Here is a 14,617-nt window from a genome sequence, read left to right on the forward strand (position 1 = left end):
TGGTTGGGGTTGTGGAAGAGAGAGAGATGGGCGGTTGGGGTTGTGGAAGAGAGAGAGATGTGTGGTTGGGGTTGTGGAAGAGAGAGAGAGATGGGTGGTTAGGGGTTGTGGAAGAGAGAGAGAGATGTGTGGTAGGGGTTGTGGAAGAGAGAGAGATGTGTGGTTAGAGGTTGTGGAAGAGAGAGATGGGTGGTTAGGGGTTGTGGAAGAGAGAGATGTGTGGTTGGGGTTGTGGAAGAGAGAGAGATGATGGGTGGTTGGGGTTGTGGAAGAGAGAGATGTGTGGTAGGGGTTGTGGAAGAGAGAGATGGGTGGTTGGGGTTGTGGAAGAGAGAGAGATGATGGGTGGTTAGGGGTTGTGGAAGAGAGAGAGATGTGTGGTTGGGGTTGTGGAAGAGAGAGAGATGTGTGGTTGGGGTTGTGGAAGAGAGAGAGATGGGTGGTTGGGGTTGTGGAAGAGAGAGAGATGTGTGGTTAGGGGTTGTGGAAGAGAGAGAAGGAGCCGTGTGGGAAGGCTCGGGGGAGAGAGACAGAGAGAGGCAGTGGGAGGAGAGTTCCTATGCTAATGAGGGCGAGTGTGACGTGCGGAGAGTGGTGGTGGTAGTGGTGGTGGGGGGAGGGTAGTGGTAGTGGTGGTGGGGGGAGGGTAGTGGTGGTGGTGGTGCTGTGAGCACACACGCAGCAAAGCCGCTCCAGTCTGGTCCGCTCGCACTCTCGGCCGAGCCTCTCTCCCCTCCTCTCTCCTCCTCTCCCCTCCTCCTCTCTCCTCCTCCTCCTTCTCTCTCCTCCTCCTCTCTCCTCCTCCTCCCAGCCGCCCCCTTACCTCGTCACCGCACCGCGGACGTGGACGCGTCCACACCGCCAGCGGCACGCGGCACACAACGCAGCCGTCACCAGACGCCGTGCACCTCGCTCTCTCTCTCGCTCTCTCCACCTTATGCACCACCGTAGGACGCACACACACAACTTACTTACACACACAACTTACACACACACACAAATTACACACACAACTTACACACACAACTTATGCACACACACAACTTACACACACACACAACTTACACACACACACACAACTTACGCACACGAACGCAGCGCTGGCTAAGGGAGAGAGATAGACTTTGCGGGCAAGTGTTCAACACACACGCACAGAGGCGCGCAGCGTTCCGCCGGGCAAGGCACACAACCATCACCATCACCACCAACAACAACAACAACCAGCACCACCACCAACAACCACAACCACCACCACTGCCGCCGATGGGAAATTCGCCAGTCGTGCAGCAATGGGCACGGAAGACGAAGCCGTGATTGCGGAAGAGCTGTTCCCCAGCTCGCCAATTTAGATCGCACTATTATTGTACGTTGTACACGTCACACACACAGATACACACACATACATACACACATATAGATACACACACACATAGATATACACACACACACTCGCTCGTAGGCTGCATGTGCTCGGGACGTGCGGCGTCTCATCACCGTTGCGTGTCGCCTCCCCGTCGGCTGGGCGCGCGTGTTGAACACAACGCGCATTGACGAACACACACACATTGACTACTCCACGGTCTCGTGATACACAACACTGAAGCAGTGGCAGGGGACACCGGTCGCATTGTGTGTGTGTGTCTCTCCCTCTCTGTCGTGTGTCGCCTGCGAGAAGGGGAGGGGGGTTAGGGGACAGCTAGGCACCGCGGCTTGTGTGCGCGTTCAGTGTGTTGCGCGTTCAGTGTGTGCCAGTAAGTGCCATCCTCTGAACTCATTTCTCTGGAATATATCAAGCCAAGAAGACACCACCATCATCATCACCACCAGCAACATCGTCTGCCTGCCCTGCACCCTGCAAGACGGGGGTCCAGGTACATTTGTGTGCCGGTGTTTTTCGCAAATCTATCGGGCGTGTGGTGTGCGTGTTGTTTGTGTGGTGTGTGTGTGGTGTGTGGTGTTTGTGTGTGGTGTTTGTGTGTGTGTGTGGTGTTTGTGTGTGGTGTGTGTGTGGTGTTTGTGTGGTGTGTGTGTGTGGTGTGTGCGTGGTGTGTGTGTGTGGTGTTTGTGTGTGTGGTGTGTTTGTGTGGTGTTTGTGTGGTGTGTGTGTGGTGTGTGTGTGGTGTTTGTGTGGTGTTTGTGTGGTGTGTGTGGTGTGTGTGTGGTGTGTGTGTGGTGTGTGTGTGGTGTGTGTGTGTGGTGTTTGTGTGGTGTGTGTGGTGTGTGTGTGGTGTGTGTGTGTGGTGTGTGTGTGGTGTGTGTGGTGTGTGTGTGTGGTGTTTGTGTGGTGTGAGAGAAGTGAGCAGGAGGGTTGTTGGAAGGCAGCAACCACTTCAATTTAAATCTAGATTTGTTCGACATCAATAAGCGGCCATACGAAGAGGGACTTAACAGTGTGCAGACACAAGTCACACAGCATTACTGAAGGGCTATTGTGTGATGGTGATGATGATGATCCCTAGTTGCAGAAATGATGTGTGGATGATGTACGAATTTGTAGACTATAAGTATATTCATTCATCTGAATTGTATTCGCTTGCTGATTGTGTTTCTTTTTTTAAAATCTGTATATATTTATGAATGAATGTATATGACGAGGAGCAGTTGATAAGTGAAAGTGTGCGTAACTTATCGAATATGAACAGTCGAATCGACTTGCAGCATTTGCTGTGATGCGATCATCGGGATTGTTATTAGCGCCCCAATGCGTGCCAAATGGCAACGTGTTGTTATTATCGTGTGTTTCACATTGGTTGTGCCACCTGGTAATAATGTGTGATCCTGTGCGTCTGTGTTGTACACAATGTCTCACCTGCCCGGTTCTCTTCTTCCTCTGTTGCGAGATTGTGTGATGAAGTGCACGCACAGTGTACTCATTGACGGCATAGTTGCGCTGTGCGTTGTAAAGACACACGATGCTGTAGTCAGTAAGGTTGATGCAATGTGGTGTATAGTAGCACAAATGCACACTTTAAAACACTGATCCGGTGCACGGTTAAAGTACTGTGTATACCAGTGTATATACCATTACGGTGTTAATTTATATAACACATTGTAGTACATAGTACAGCAATGTGTGTGTGTATTGATTCCTTCTTGCATAGGCCTACATGTCGATACAGTACCGCTGTCCATGCAGTATACAATACAATAAAACAATCGGCTGTATGTACAATGTGTTGAGAATGTTTTATATTTTTGACGTCTAAATTACGGTGTTTATATATACCAAATGTGATCACGACAACCACATCTATCTCCTTGGTGTATGTTATCATATGCACTAACAATGGGTACATTGACAACGTGACGTTCTACTCCTATATAACATCCAAGCCATGCACACATTTACCAATGTTAATGCCTCTAAAATACTTTAATATCCGTAGTGTATGCATGTATGTGTGCGTGTGTGCGTGTGTGTATTTGTGTGCGTATGTGTGCGTGTGTATATGTATGTGTGCGTTTGTGTGTGTTTGTGTGTGTGTGTATATGTGTGTGTGTATATGTGTGTGTATGTGTGTGTGTATATGTGTGTATGTGTATATGTGTGTGTGTGTATATGTGTGTGTGTGTACGCCATGATTTCCTACATACAATGTTGTGCACTATTGCCATCACATGTCTTGTACACGCTTAAACAATAGCGCTACCCTGTCTTTTAATAAGCGTATCGGTGGTGGCATTGGGCAGTATCAACGTTGACGCTAATACACGAGCCAACAGTGCACGCCTTGGGAACACAATTTTGACAATGCTTTGCAATCTGACAGCTGTACAAGCCACGTTATATTATACACAATGTCCAGTAATATTATTGTAAATACATAACACCTATCACCATCATGACAGTAGCCTTACAGTCCCATACTGACGTTACCCTATAAATTCCCAACGAGCCTATTAATGTATTAGTCCTGCATATGTATTTGATAGCGTTACACTTAACGCAGTATATATGTCTGTGTGTTTACTTATTCTGTACGTGCTGCATGTATCTTAACAAGGCTTACCATGAAAGCAATAGCCTTGTCCGTCTTATGTGTTGTGCAAGCAAGCACACACACACATATACACGTAATTTTGCAGACTGGAGCATCACGATGCAGTGTGTATTACATGGAGAAACAAGCATACGAAATGTACACAATGTTGTTTTACAAGCCTGCCATTGTACATATACAGCACACCGACATTTAGAAATGCACCACATGCTGGAATGGTTGGAGAAATACAAACTCGATTTGCACTGCATAACACAGTTCTGATGTACACTATATACCGTACACACACACACAAACTACACTATAGATTCATACATTCAGACACTATTCATACGACACACACTGTAGAATCATGTAATCACAATACAGTACAGAGCTGTAATGCGTTGTAAGGTCAGGGACCTTGATCGTCTAATCTGTATAAATACATTATGAGTCTTGTTTTCTCTGTGTGTTCACATGAACGTGTTTTAATGTGTCAGAATCGGCAACGATTCTGACACATTAAAACACGGATCCTCGAGACAGAATCTAAGACATCTGATGGAAATATACAAGTAGGAGTTGCAATACCGTGCCATCCCCTATATGGAAATCCCATTGCATTATTGAAGACGCACGTCTATGCACACGAGTATATGTCTTCTAAAGAGATTCGGTAACGATTACATAACCATTAGCACAAGCAGCTGCCGTTTTGAAATCAAGTTTATTTCATATAAACGGCCCTCCAACATGGATTCATTTACAAAACCGGAGTATGAAACGTGGTTATGCAATACATTAATAGGGTAGGGTAGTGTGGACATGACTCTGTGTGTGTAACCACGTGTTTGTCGATAAATTGCGTGCGAGAGTCTTAACATTGCACCTACTGCCCTGCGTTATATAAACTCGACAATGTTCTATTTTAGCAGGTTAATGCCCACTGAGCAATACAGCTGTTCTCAAGGAGCAACATGCCCATCGCGAAGGATTGCTCAACGCGGTGGCTTTCCACGTGGAAATTGACAGAGGCCAAATACTCTAAACGCACTTTTTATTCTAAATGTGGAGGGATAAACCGGATGACTCGGATACAAATCCATGCGATCACAGGGAGAGAGACACGCAAACTCTAAATATACAGCAGCAGGCATCGTCAGGGTCTGGATCGACCCCACGACCTCCTGTACACCAGGCGAGGTAGTTAACATCTCCTAGCCACCGCGGCGTCGTCCCAATCTCTGGCCATGCACAGCATTTACCGGTGGCAAATTGGTGTCCTGTGCCCAGCCTCTTTCGTGCTCGTATCCCCTAGGTCAACTCGGCCTAAAATTAGTACACGGTGTATTCGGTTTCCGAGATGGGACACACACACACGTGTTTTTTTAAACTCGGTGTGTAGACCTTAATAGGTGCTCGCTAACAGTTAGGTATTGTGTGTGTCTTCTCCATCAGTGCGTGCTGTATAATGCAGACCTCTTGTGGTTTGGTAACACTCCTCCAATGCTTTTAAATTAAGCGGTAACCTACCCACCTGCTAACGGTGTCTACGCAGTCAATGCATCGTCTGCGCCCCAGTGTTAAGCACAATCTTGTTTAAATGCCACCAATGTATGGAGCTGTAGTTTAGAAAGTTGATGTGCGCATGGAAAGCGGTGCTGCCCTCTATGGCAAAGAGTCAAGAATGCAGACAATGACCAAACAAAAACCCGATACACAAATGCTCACACATGCACACGCAGGACAGACACACGGATGCACAAATTCACACTCACACATACGGACACAGATGGATGGTCACGCAGAGAGAAATAGAGACACTTGGACAAGCACACAGGCGAAACGTTGATGCTCGGGATACATCGTGACATAGAGACACGCACATGCTGCACTCAATTGACACACACACAGACCGGGCACGTAACACAGACACATTGACACGCACACAACAGTCGCGTAGAAATACACGGAACAGGCACACACAGACAAAAATGTGCAGACAGACGACGCACAGACACACGGCCATGCAGACACGCACAGACTGACAGGCAGCTGCTGTGGTCAGGGGCAAATAGGGGGTGTTGGCGTGGAACTGTGTAACAGACGGCAGAGCTAAGTCAGGGTTCAAAAGAAGACACAGGGGTTGGGCATAATCTCCCCACGCTGTGTGAAAAGTGGCCATTCAGTGGGACAATGGTGCAAACGTGGTGCTGGTGTTGTACGAGCTACTTGCGAGTCTGTCTGTGTGTCTGTGTGTGTGTCTGTGTGTGTGTTTGTGTCTGTGTGTTTGTGTCTGTGTTTGTGTCTGTGTGTGTGGCTGTGTGTGTCTGTCTGTCTGTGTCTGTGTGTGTCTGTTTGTGTCTGTGTCTGTGTGTGTCTGTGTGTGTCTGTGAGTGTGTTTGTGTCTGTGTGTGTCTGTCTGTGTGTGTCTGTCTGTGTGTGTCTGTCTGTGTGGGGAGCGGTGGTGTAGCGGTTAGCGAGCTGCGCTATGAACCTGTCGATCTGGGTTCGATTCCCGCTCACGGCCAACACCAGTGACGATTATCTGAACCGGTCGTGGTCCTCCCCTAGGTCGCCTTAGCCTTAAAGGAGTACCTGGTGCGGTGTGTAAACATAACCACTGGGGAGACAAAGGCGGCCGGACGTGGTGCTGGCCACCCACCCCCTCGTGTACCGTTCCGGCCTTCATAGGTGCTCGCTAACAGCATTTGCCCCTACAGTCTGTTAAGGCTATACGGGGGATCTTTGTGTATCTTTGTGTATCTCTGTGTGTCTCTGTGTATCTCTGTGCGTGACAAATATTGCGGTAGCCCAGTGGTTGGTGTGCGCTGCGCTACAAACCCGGCGACCTGAGTTAGATTCCCGCTCACGGCCACCGAAACAGGTGACGATTATCTGAACCGGTCCTCGACTCGGCCTACAATGAGTATCTGGTGCTATATGTAAACATCGCCACTAAGGAGACAAAGGTGGCCGTGCGTGGTGCTGGCCACCCACTGCCTCGTGTGCCATGTCGGCTTTCATTGGTGCTCGCTGACAGTCTATTGAAGCTATACGGGGGATCTTTGTCTTTTATGATAAAGATTGCATTGATTTTATTTGAATTTGTACCTGTTCCTCGTGTTGCACTCGAGGAACAGGTACTCGCAAACACGTCACTGGTGTAGCAACAGTGGGTGGTGTCAGTCTGGGTGGCGATGTTGCAGGAATTCCCAACCCACAGTTGGAAACTCGCGTGCGAGGAGTTCACATTCGAGTTGGTGGTCGACCCAAGACAATGTATGATCTCTCTGCGATGTAGCACTTTGTAGGATGGTGGTCGTCCTGTGGAGAGACTGGCCCCTACCATGCCAATGTGGAATTGTCACTGCTCGCTCAAGGGAGATGGAGTCAATTTTTTTTAATTGCTCTACTGTCTACTTTCAGATTGTCATTTTAAAATGTTGACGATGACACAAGGTCTTTAGCGTTCACTTTGCATCAGAGGAAATGCCTTCGTAATTCAGTAACTAATTGTAAAATTGACCATGTGGCTATGATTGTTGAACTGTTCATTACGTGGAAAGCTGTCGTGCCACGTGTGTGTTTAATGATGACCAGTGAATCTAGGTGGCTTCATATTAGTGAACACACATTGGTTAAATGTAGTGCAATGCATTGCGTATCATCATCGACCGTGGTCATAGAGATAGCTGCAGTGCGTAAATAACAAAAGTCCTCAATGGGGTTGCGCTCACTTTTTTCAGTGGCCCTGAGCCTGCTATTTAAAATTCCACATTCCCATGGCAGGGGACAATCTTCAACATAATCATTTCCCACAGAGCTGTACACATTCAATTACCCACGCAGGGATGGTCTCCTTATTAATGATGTCAGATATCGCATATATTGTAACAGTACAATATGGTGCTTGCAGCTAGCTGGCTCGATATCATCATTGTCATCGTCAGAGCTTCCCTTTGCATGAAAACCCCCACTGCTCTGACAGCATCCGTCTTAACATTACCAGCTGCCTGTTGGTGCGCTGCACGCCAATATATTTTTGTTGCCGTCTCACAACACCATGACCATTGTTGGAAGTGGCTGTGGCAGCAAGTGCTGGAGGAGCGTAGGTGGGGAATGCGACTGTGGCGCTGGAAAAAAAAAATTCCTTGCGGAATTTTGGCAAAGAATTTGAAACTGGGGTTGTGCCATTGGGGGGGGGAGGGGGGGGCGGAGGCACTGGGTGGAGAATTCGCGTTTTGAAAAGTCCACTGCTGTGCGCATTACTGGGAAAATAGTCCTGCACTGGGGAGGGAGGGATGGAGAGAGAGAGAGACGCACACACACGCAAAAAAAAATATTCAATATGAGATTTGCCTTTCAAAATATCTGTGCTAAACAGAATTTTACATGTAAATAATAAAAAAAAAATTGCAGACGCGCTGCGGAGAAAATCCAACGAAAATAAAGCCTCTTTGGCAGATGAAATTACACGTGTACTGCAGTGTATACATACATAAAACATCACTGGTGAGAGCATTTTGACTTGGATGGTGCTTTGGTTTAGAACGCTGGTCAGAAAGTGGAATGTTGTAATCCACCTTTGGGAAAATAAACTCGGCTCATCACAAATCTTTGCGAAAAAAATTATATGCAGTCACCTTTAAAAAAAAAAACCCCGATACATTGATGATTTCTGATGGAGATCGTGATGGTTATGGAGCTTGGTTATTTTGATCGTGGTTATGATGACTGTAATGTTGATGGTGCCTGTTAGGCGATTGTTGACCACAGGTGATGATTGATATCTGAAGATGATCACAGTGGTATAGTGGTTATGGTATTGACGATGGTGGTGGACATACATAGATTAAACAATAACGAGGACAATTATGATGAATACACAATGCAGTACTGTAAAAACAAGATTATAAATATAATAATGATGGTGCCAGTGATGATGACAAAACAGTAATCGCGTGATAAATACGATGTTAATTGATGATAACGGAAGGATGCTCGCATTGATGTCTGGATTGCGGCATTGATATCAGAAGGGAAGGTGGCATTAATAAGAACGATGAAGGGATTTGACGATGGCGGTGGTTAATGACGACGTCACAACGCCACCACCACCACCACCACTGTAAACGGTAGGGAGCCCAAACGCGCCGCCGCTTCGCAGGAAATGGGATCCGCGCAATTATTTTAACGAGCTCGCCGAGCAACTGACGCGGAACAATCATAGGAGGAGAGAGAGAGAGAGAGCGAGAGAGCGAGAGCGGATGAAATGTGCTGACGGATTGCCACTTGACGTGTGTGCGAGGGAGTCGTGTCTGCTCGTCCGTGTGTGTGCGCTCGCTCGCTCATTGCCGTGCGGGGGTAGATGCGAGAGGCGGTGGTGGGTGTCGGGGAAGGAAAGAATAACAGAAGGGGAGATCGAGGCCCTCCCCACCACCCACCACCCACCACCACCACCCACCAAAAAATGCGGTTGCTATTTATCTCATAGAAACTCCAAAAAATATATTTGTTTCAAATCGGCAGAGTAGAGGTCAAATGTTTGCTTCTGTGAATTACAGCAAATCTGTGGTGCTTCACGTCATGCCTCCCTTCATTCCGACCGCAACAACAACAACGGTGTACCGACCGTGGTAGATTATGTTCACCATTACGGTCGAGTGCGTCCCAAATATAACGGGGTTCGATGGGAGTTAGATCCGTGTTATCATTCGAAGCGTCAGCGTAAGATGGAACGCGCGCGATTCCGTTGTTATGCGTTCGTACGGAGGCGCACATTTTCAGCACGGCGAACGCGGAAACGTTGGGCCAGCGTCGGGGGGCCACGTCGGACCAAATGGCTCCAATCGCATGCCAACGTTGCGTGTTTTTCGTTGGGTAATTCGTCCGTGCGATTCTTGCGGCCACTGGAGGTGCATCCTGCAATCTTACAGGAAGAGAAATCGCTTCACGGGGATGGGGGGGGGTATTGTGACCCTGAATTGCAGCAATGCGTGGAGTCGTGAAGGTGGCGAGCGCATGGTTTGCAAAGGTGACGGGGGCTAATAAACCAGAATACAATGTTTGTTATATATATAAAAAAAGCGGGGCTTGTCCTGAGTGTAGGGGTCTTGAGACTCACTGAGGCCGTTCTTAGTGACAAGCCACTTGTGGTCAGGTGGCTTCTCAAAAAGAAGTTAATAGCTCAGTGAGCCTTACCTGGTAAAATAAAAAATAACATTTTTAGTGATTCATTTACCTCTTCCAATATTTTGCACGCCCATAGTGGTTTTTTCGTAACGTTTTTTGTGGTAACTTTCCGACCCGACCATACTGGACATCTGTGAAAAAAGAGCTTCATAGCTCATCGGTTTTTCCCCCCCACAGCATAAATAAATATTCTCATTCTGGGTAAATGGAGAGGCTCTAATACCGTTCTCTGTTATCGTGTTGTGGAATCGTGATTGAGTGCCATGTAAGTGGAATCGAAAGAGAAAATTGCCTTACAAAGGAATCACTCAAAATGCCGTGCTCATCCCTTTTGAGGAAATAATTGCTGTTTAAATCGAGCAATGCATGTTCACGGCTTTATTTGAGGCTGGGAGAATGACATTAAGTGTGTGTATTTGTGTGTGTATTTGTGCGTCACACGATAATGTCATTTCTCACTCTCTGCAAGATGCTAGTGTTGCCGTTGTTGATGTACGAATACGTGAGAATACAGTGTAAACATACAACATGCGAAGCTTACGTTAGAGGCAGGTTTTTTTTGTTGTTGCAGTGACGCTACTGTCATTATAAATCTTAATGATTAAATACACTACGTTTATTCAGCTAATTATGCTGCTTATTTTGCCATTATGAAAGCCGTGTAGAGTACTGTTGCCTATCTACGGCGTTGCTTCGCGACGCCGTTGCTTGCCAGAGTGATCCACTTTGGAAGCAGTGGGTTGGTGGATCACGTAGAGATCCGTGACATTCTCCAACCCTCTTAGGCCTGCGAGGTGGCTAGCGAGTGGTCGGCGCAGCGAGCAAGTGGTTTAAATAACCCATCTGTGTGGACATTAGAGGGTTATCCCCGCCGTACGCGTGTGTGCGTGTGTATTTAGTGGGCGAGCGGTAGTGTAGCGGTTAGCGCTACGCTGCGCTACGAACCCGGTGAGCCGGGTTCGATTCCCGCTCACGACCAACACCAGTGACGATTATCTGAACCGATCCTGGGCCTCCCCTAGGCCGACTCAGCCTCAAATGAGTACCTGGTGCGATGTGTAAACATCGCCACTGGGGAGACAAAGGCGGTCGGGCGTGGTGTTGGCCACCCACCCCCTCGTGTGCCGTGCCGGCCTTAATAGGTGCTCGCTAACAGCACTTGCCCCTACAGCCTGCTAAGGCTTCACGGGGGATTTTTGTCTTTGTATTTTTCCCAGGTGCTCATGCTTCCCTCCCACGTGACGCTAAAACATTCCGAATGGCCATGGGCATGGCCAAACATCGTCAGTGCAAGACCCTCCTGAAGAGAGCCACGGCACTCAGTCAGGCTTTCTTTGCCAGATTCGTGAATTGAAAATGACACGATTAATAATACCGTGCGATTAATGTGCAATAACTATGATCAAAAAAATAATCACAATGAAAATACTCTGCGATATTGTACTTGTAACGTCAAAGTGTAATGAGCAGTGCTCATCTGCGTAGGTTTTTTCTGAGTCGCTGGTGGACTTTCCTCATTCTTCTGGCAGGGAGCAGTCCATCCATTGTTTCAAGTTTATTTTGTTTAAGCAGGTGAGCGCTCAAGAGACCAAGATTAGGCTAATTTGCAAGAGTGATCTAGGTCTTCAAAGTAACAGGATGAATACTGTTAAATGACCGTGCCTTTAACCAAACTCAAGAATACGTTTCTTCTCACAAGGCTTGAATGTTAGCGCCTCTAGTGGCTGCGGAGCTGTTGTGGGCCCATCGTATGAAGCTTTTATGCAAATTAAAAAAAGTATTACATACGCGCTGCCATGGATGTATCGTTAGTTAGAGTCGATATTGAAATTGATGCATCGTTCCACCACTATGATTACTAACATTTTAAATAATCTATAGTACCATACGGTGTTACTGTGATAACAACCAACCGGTTTATATCCCCAATCAGTGCCGCATCTCTATCAGACACAGACAACGGTGCCGCATTTAGTCTCGTAGAAAAAAACATGGGGAGAGGCTTGCAAGTGTTGTGAGCAGAACACCTCAAAGCAATTCGGGGGAGAGGCGGGTGTGACGAGGGTCTGGTGATGCCAGCCAGCACCCAACCAAAACCCAACCCAACCAAACCCACCCAACCAAATCAACCCAACCAAAGCAAACCTCACTAAACCAACCCAATCAAACCCACCCAACCAAATAAACCCAAGCAAATCAACCCAACCAAACCCACCCAACCAAACCCACCCAACCAAACCAAACCCATCCAACCAAACCAAACATCACTAAACCCACCCAACCAAACCCACCCAACCAAACCCACCCAACCAAACCCACCCAACCAAACCCACCCAACCCAACCCACCCAACCCAACCAAACCAACCCAGCCCAAAGCTTCCGGGCCACGATTTCGTCTCACCTTTGGTGCCGTCGTTGTCGTCGTCGTTGCTGTTTGTGCACCACTACCAGAATGCCCTTTCAGTGCCGAGCGAGCCAAGTTTGGGTTTTCACACGTTTGGTGATGGCGAGGCTCACAACGAAAGCAGCAGAACCCCCCCCCCCAATCCATTCTGTGACACTTGACGCTTGAAATGGCCAAGCCACCGTTAATTACCTCCACCCACCCATCGTAAACAGCGGGATTTTTTTTTCCATCGCCGAATGTTTCAAATGTTAGAAGCCTCTAGAAACCACCTAACTGTACAATGTGACATCTGTTTTGTGTTGCTCTACATCTTCCCCTCGCCATGCGTGGTTATCCTAACAATACCTGGTGCCTCTCTCTGCAATGTCTTCCCCTTTATACGTTGCCAAGGTCATTGCATAAGCCAGCTTAGGATAGTTTCTACCAGTAGCATGCACATATGCAATACTGTGTGGTCATTACTATACGGTATTAAAGCGTATATAAACACTTAACATTTTTCAACCCTTAACCAATCCACTAGTGGCTGAAGGCCACCTACACTGTGCTGATTATGGGGGTTGTTTGATATTGCTTCACCATTCTGGCGAGTGTGTGCTGGTGAATGTGGGCGATCAGGGGCTACATTCAGCTATCATTCGGCGCTGATCTTGGCTTAAATGTAATTTGGGTCACTCGCTGGGCTCTTAAGCGAGGTGTGCTAACCATTGTCCCACCGCTGAATACGTGCACCGAATATAAGTCACAAATTCGTCCAGTTGGTACTGTGGTTTGAGTGCTCAGCTCGCGTTCGGAAGGATGGTCACCAATTGGCTTAGCCCGTGTCAGTTTTTATGTCGAGAAAATGAGCACACCTTTTTGTGGGAAGCCATAAGTGATTTCTAGGCATACATTGATTGCAACGATGCATCAATTCGTTAGCATCCATACTTACGCTCACCACATGTGCTCTGAATCACGTGAGTGAGAAATTGATTATTTACAGCCGTACAAATGTACACGTGGACGCCATGAATGTCTTTTACATTAAAGCTATTTGAGCTGACCAAACTGTTCAGGCGAGAATGAAAAATCGAGAAACAATGCAAATTCAAAGGTACAAACGAGACAAAAATCACGTGATTATTTCATTGAATTGCGACCATAATTACGACAGTTAATGTCATCTCTGGGCGGTTTAGGTTGTATATTTACATGTGGTTGTGGTTATCCTATGGACAGACTGGCCCCAGCCATGATAATATGGAATTTTCACATTTGACTCAGGCATGCCAACTTAAGCAAGTGCCGTCCATTTGTTTATATTGGGAGGCACTTTGACTTTAGCTTAATAAGTAAAACAAAACCCATTCAGTTGTGTTATTAAAATAATTGCAAGGTAGGTAAGCATTGGATTTAAAGCCGATTGGCCATCATTGTCATCAGCCAAATTGTATTCACTGCTGGATGAAGGGCTCCCTACCTCCGTGAAAATGGAACGTTGGTCCAACGTTGGTCCAACCACATACTCAGACGCGTTCCATACTTCCACTCCTTGGCTGCGACTCCATCGTTATTCCTGATCATCGGTCATCATCCCTCCTGGCGATACGTCCTGCCCAATCCCACTTTCCTTCGCAGTGTGGACCCGATGTCTTTAACCAATGCAGATTGGGTATTTCGTATAGAATTTTCTCAGTATTTTGATTATTATTGTTGGAAGGAGATTGCGCCCGGGCTTGTGTGTCAGTCTCGAAGCCCGGCTTGCAAAAGGCAGCGGTTAAGCGTGCTTGTTCTTGATTTAATGCTGCCAGGGAAAAAGCTGAGTTAGCGTAAACCTGGGTATGGAGCAGACAAAAACAACCACAGGAATTCCACTCACTGCTGCACGAGTTGTCGTTTTGTATTTGCGGGATGTGACAACAACAACAACAACAACAACAAAAACCCATTTAAATTAATACATGGTGTACGTCACGATAAGAGTGCAAATGTTTCTAAAATATACTGTACAATTCGTACAAAAAAAATTATGAAAGAATGGAAAGATGT

General features: G+C 47.0%; 1 protein-coding gene across 2 annotated transcripts in view; it reads left to right on the plus strand.

Annotated features, from left to right (window-relative positions):
* Nucleotides 1–650: 650 nt before the first annotated feature.
* The window catches only part of LOC116944102 (protein CBFA2T1-like), an 81,174-nt gene continuing 67,207 nt past the window's right edge, over nt 651–14,617 (plus strand). Inside the window, exon 1 of one of the 2 annotated variants that reach the window (XM_076068324.1) lies at nt 651–1,871. The gene's annotated coding sequence lies outside the window, so the exon portion shown is untranslated. The remainder of the gene's footprint in view (nt 1,872–14,617) is intronic. The other variant, XM_076068323.1, reaches the window with a different exon arrangement.

This window comes from Petromyzon marinus, chromosome 20, assembly GCF_048934315.1.
Source record: "Petromyzon marinus isolate PM22_M1 ecotype Great Lakes invasive population chromosome 20, UKy_Petmar_22M1.pri1.0, whole genome shotgun sequence".
NCBI classification, from domain to species: Eukaryota; Metazoa; Chordata; class Hyperoartia; order Petromyzontiformes; family Petromyzontidae; genus Petromyzon; species Petromyzon marinus.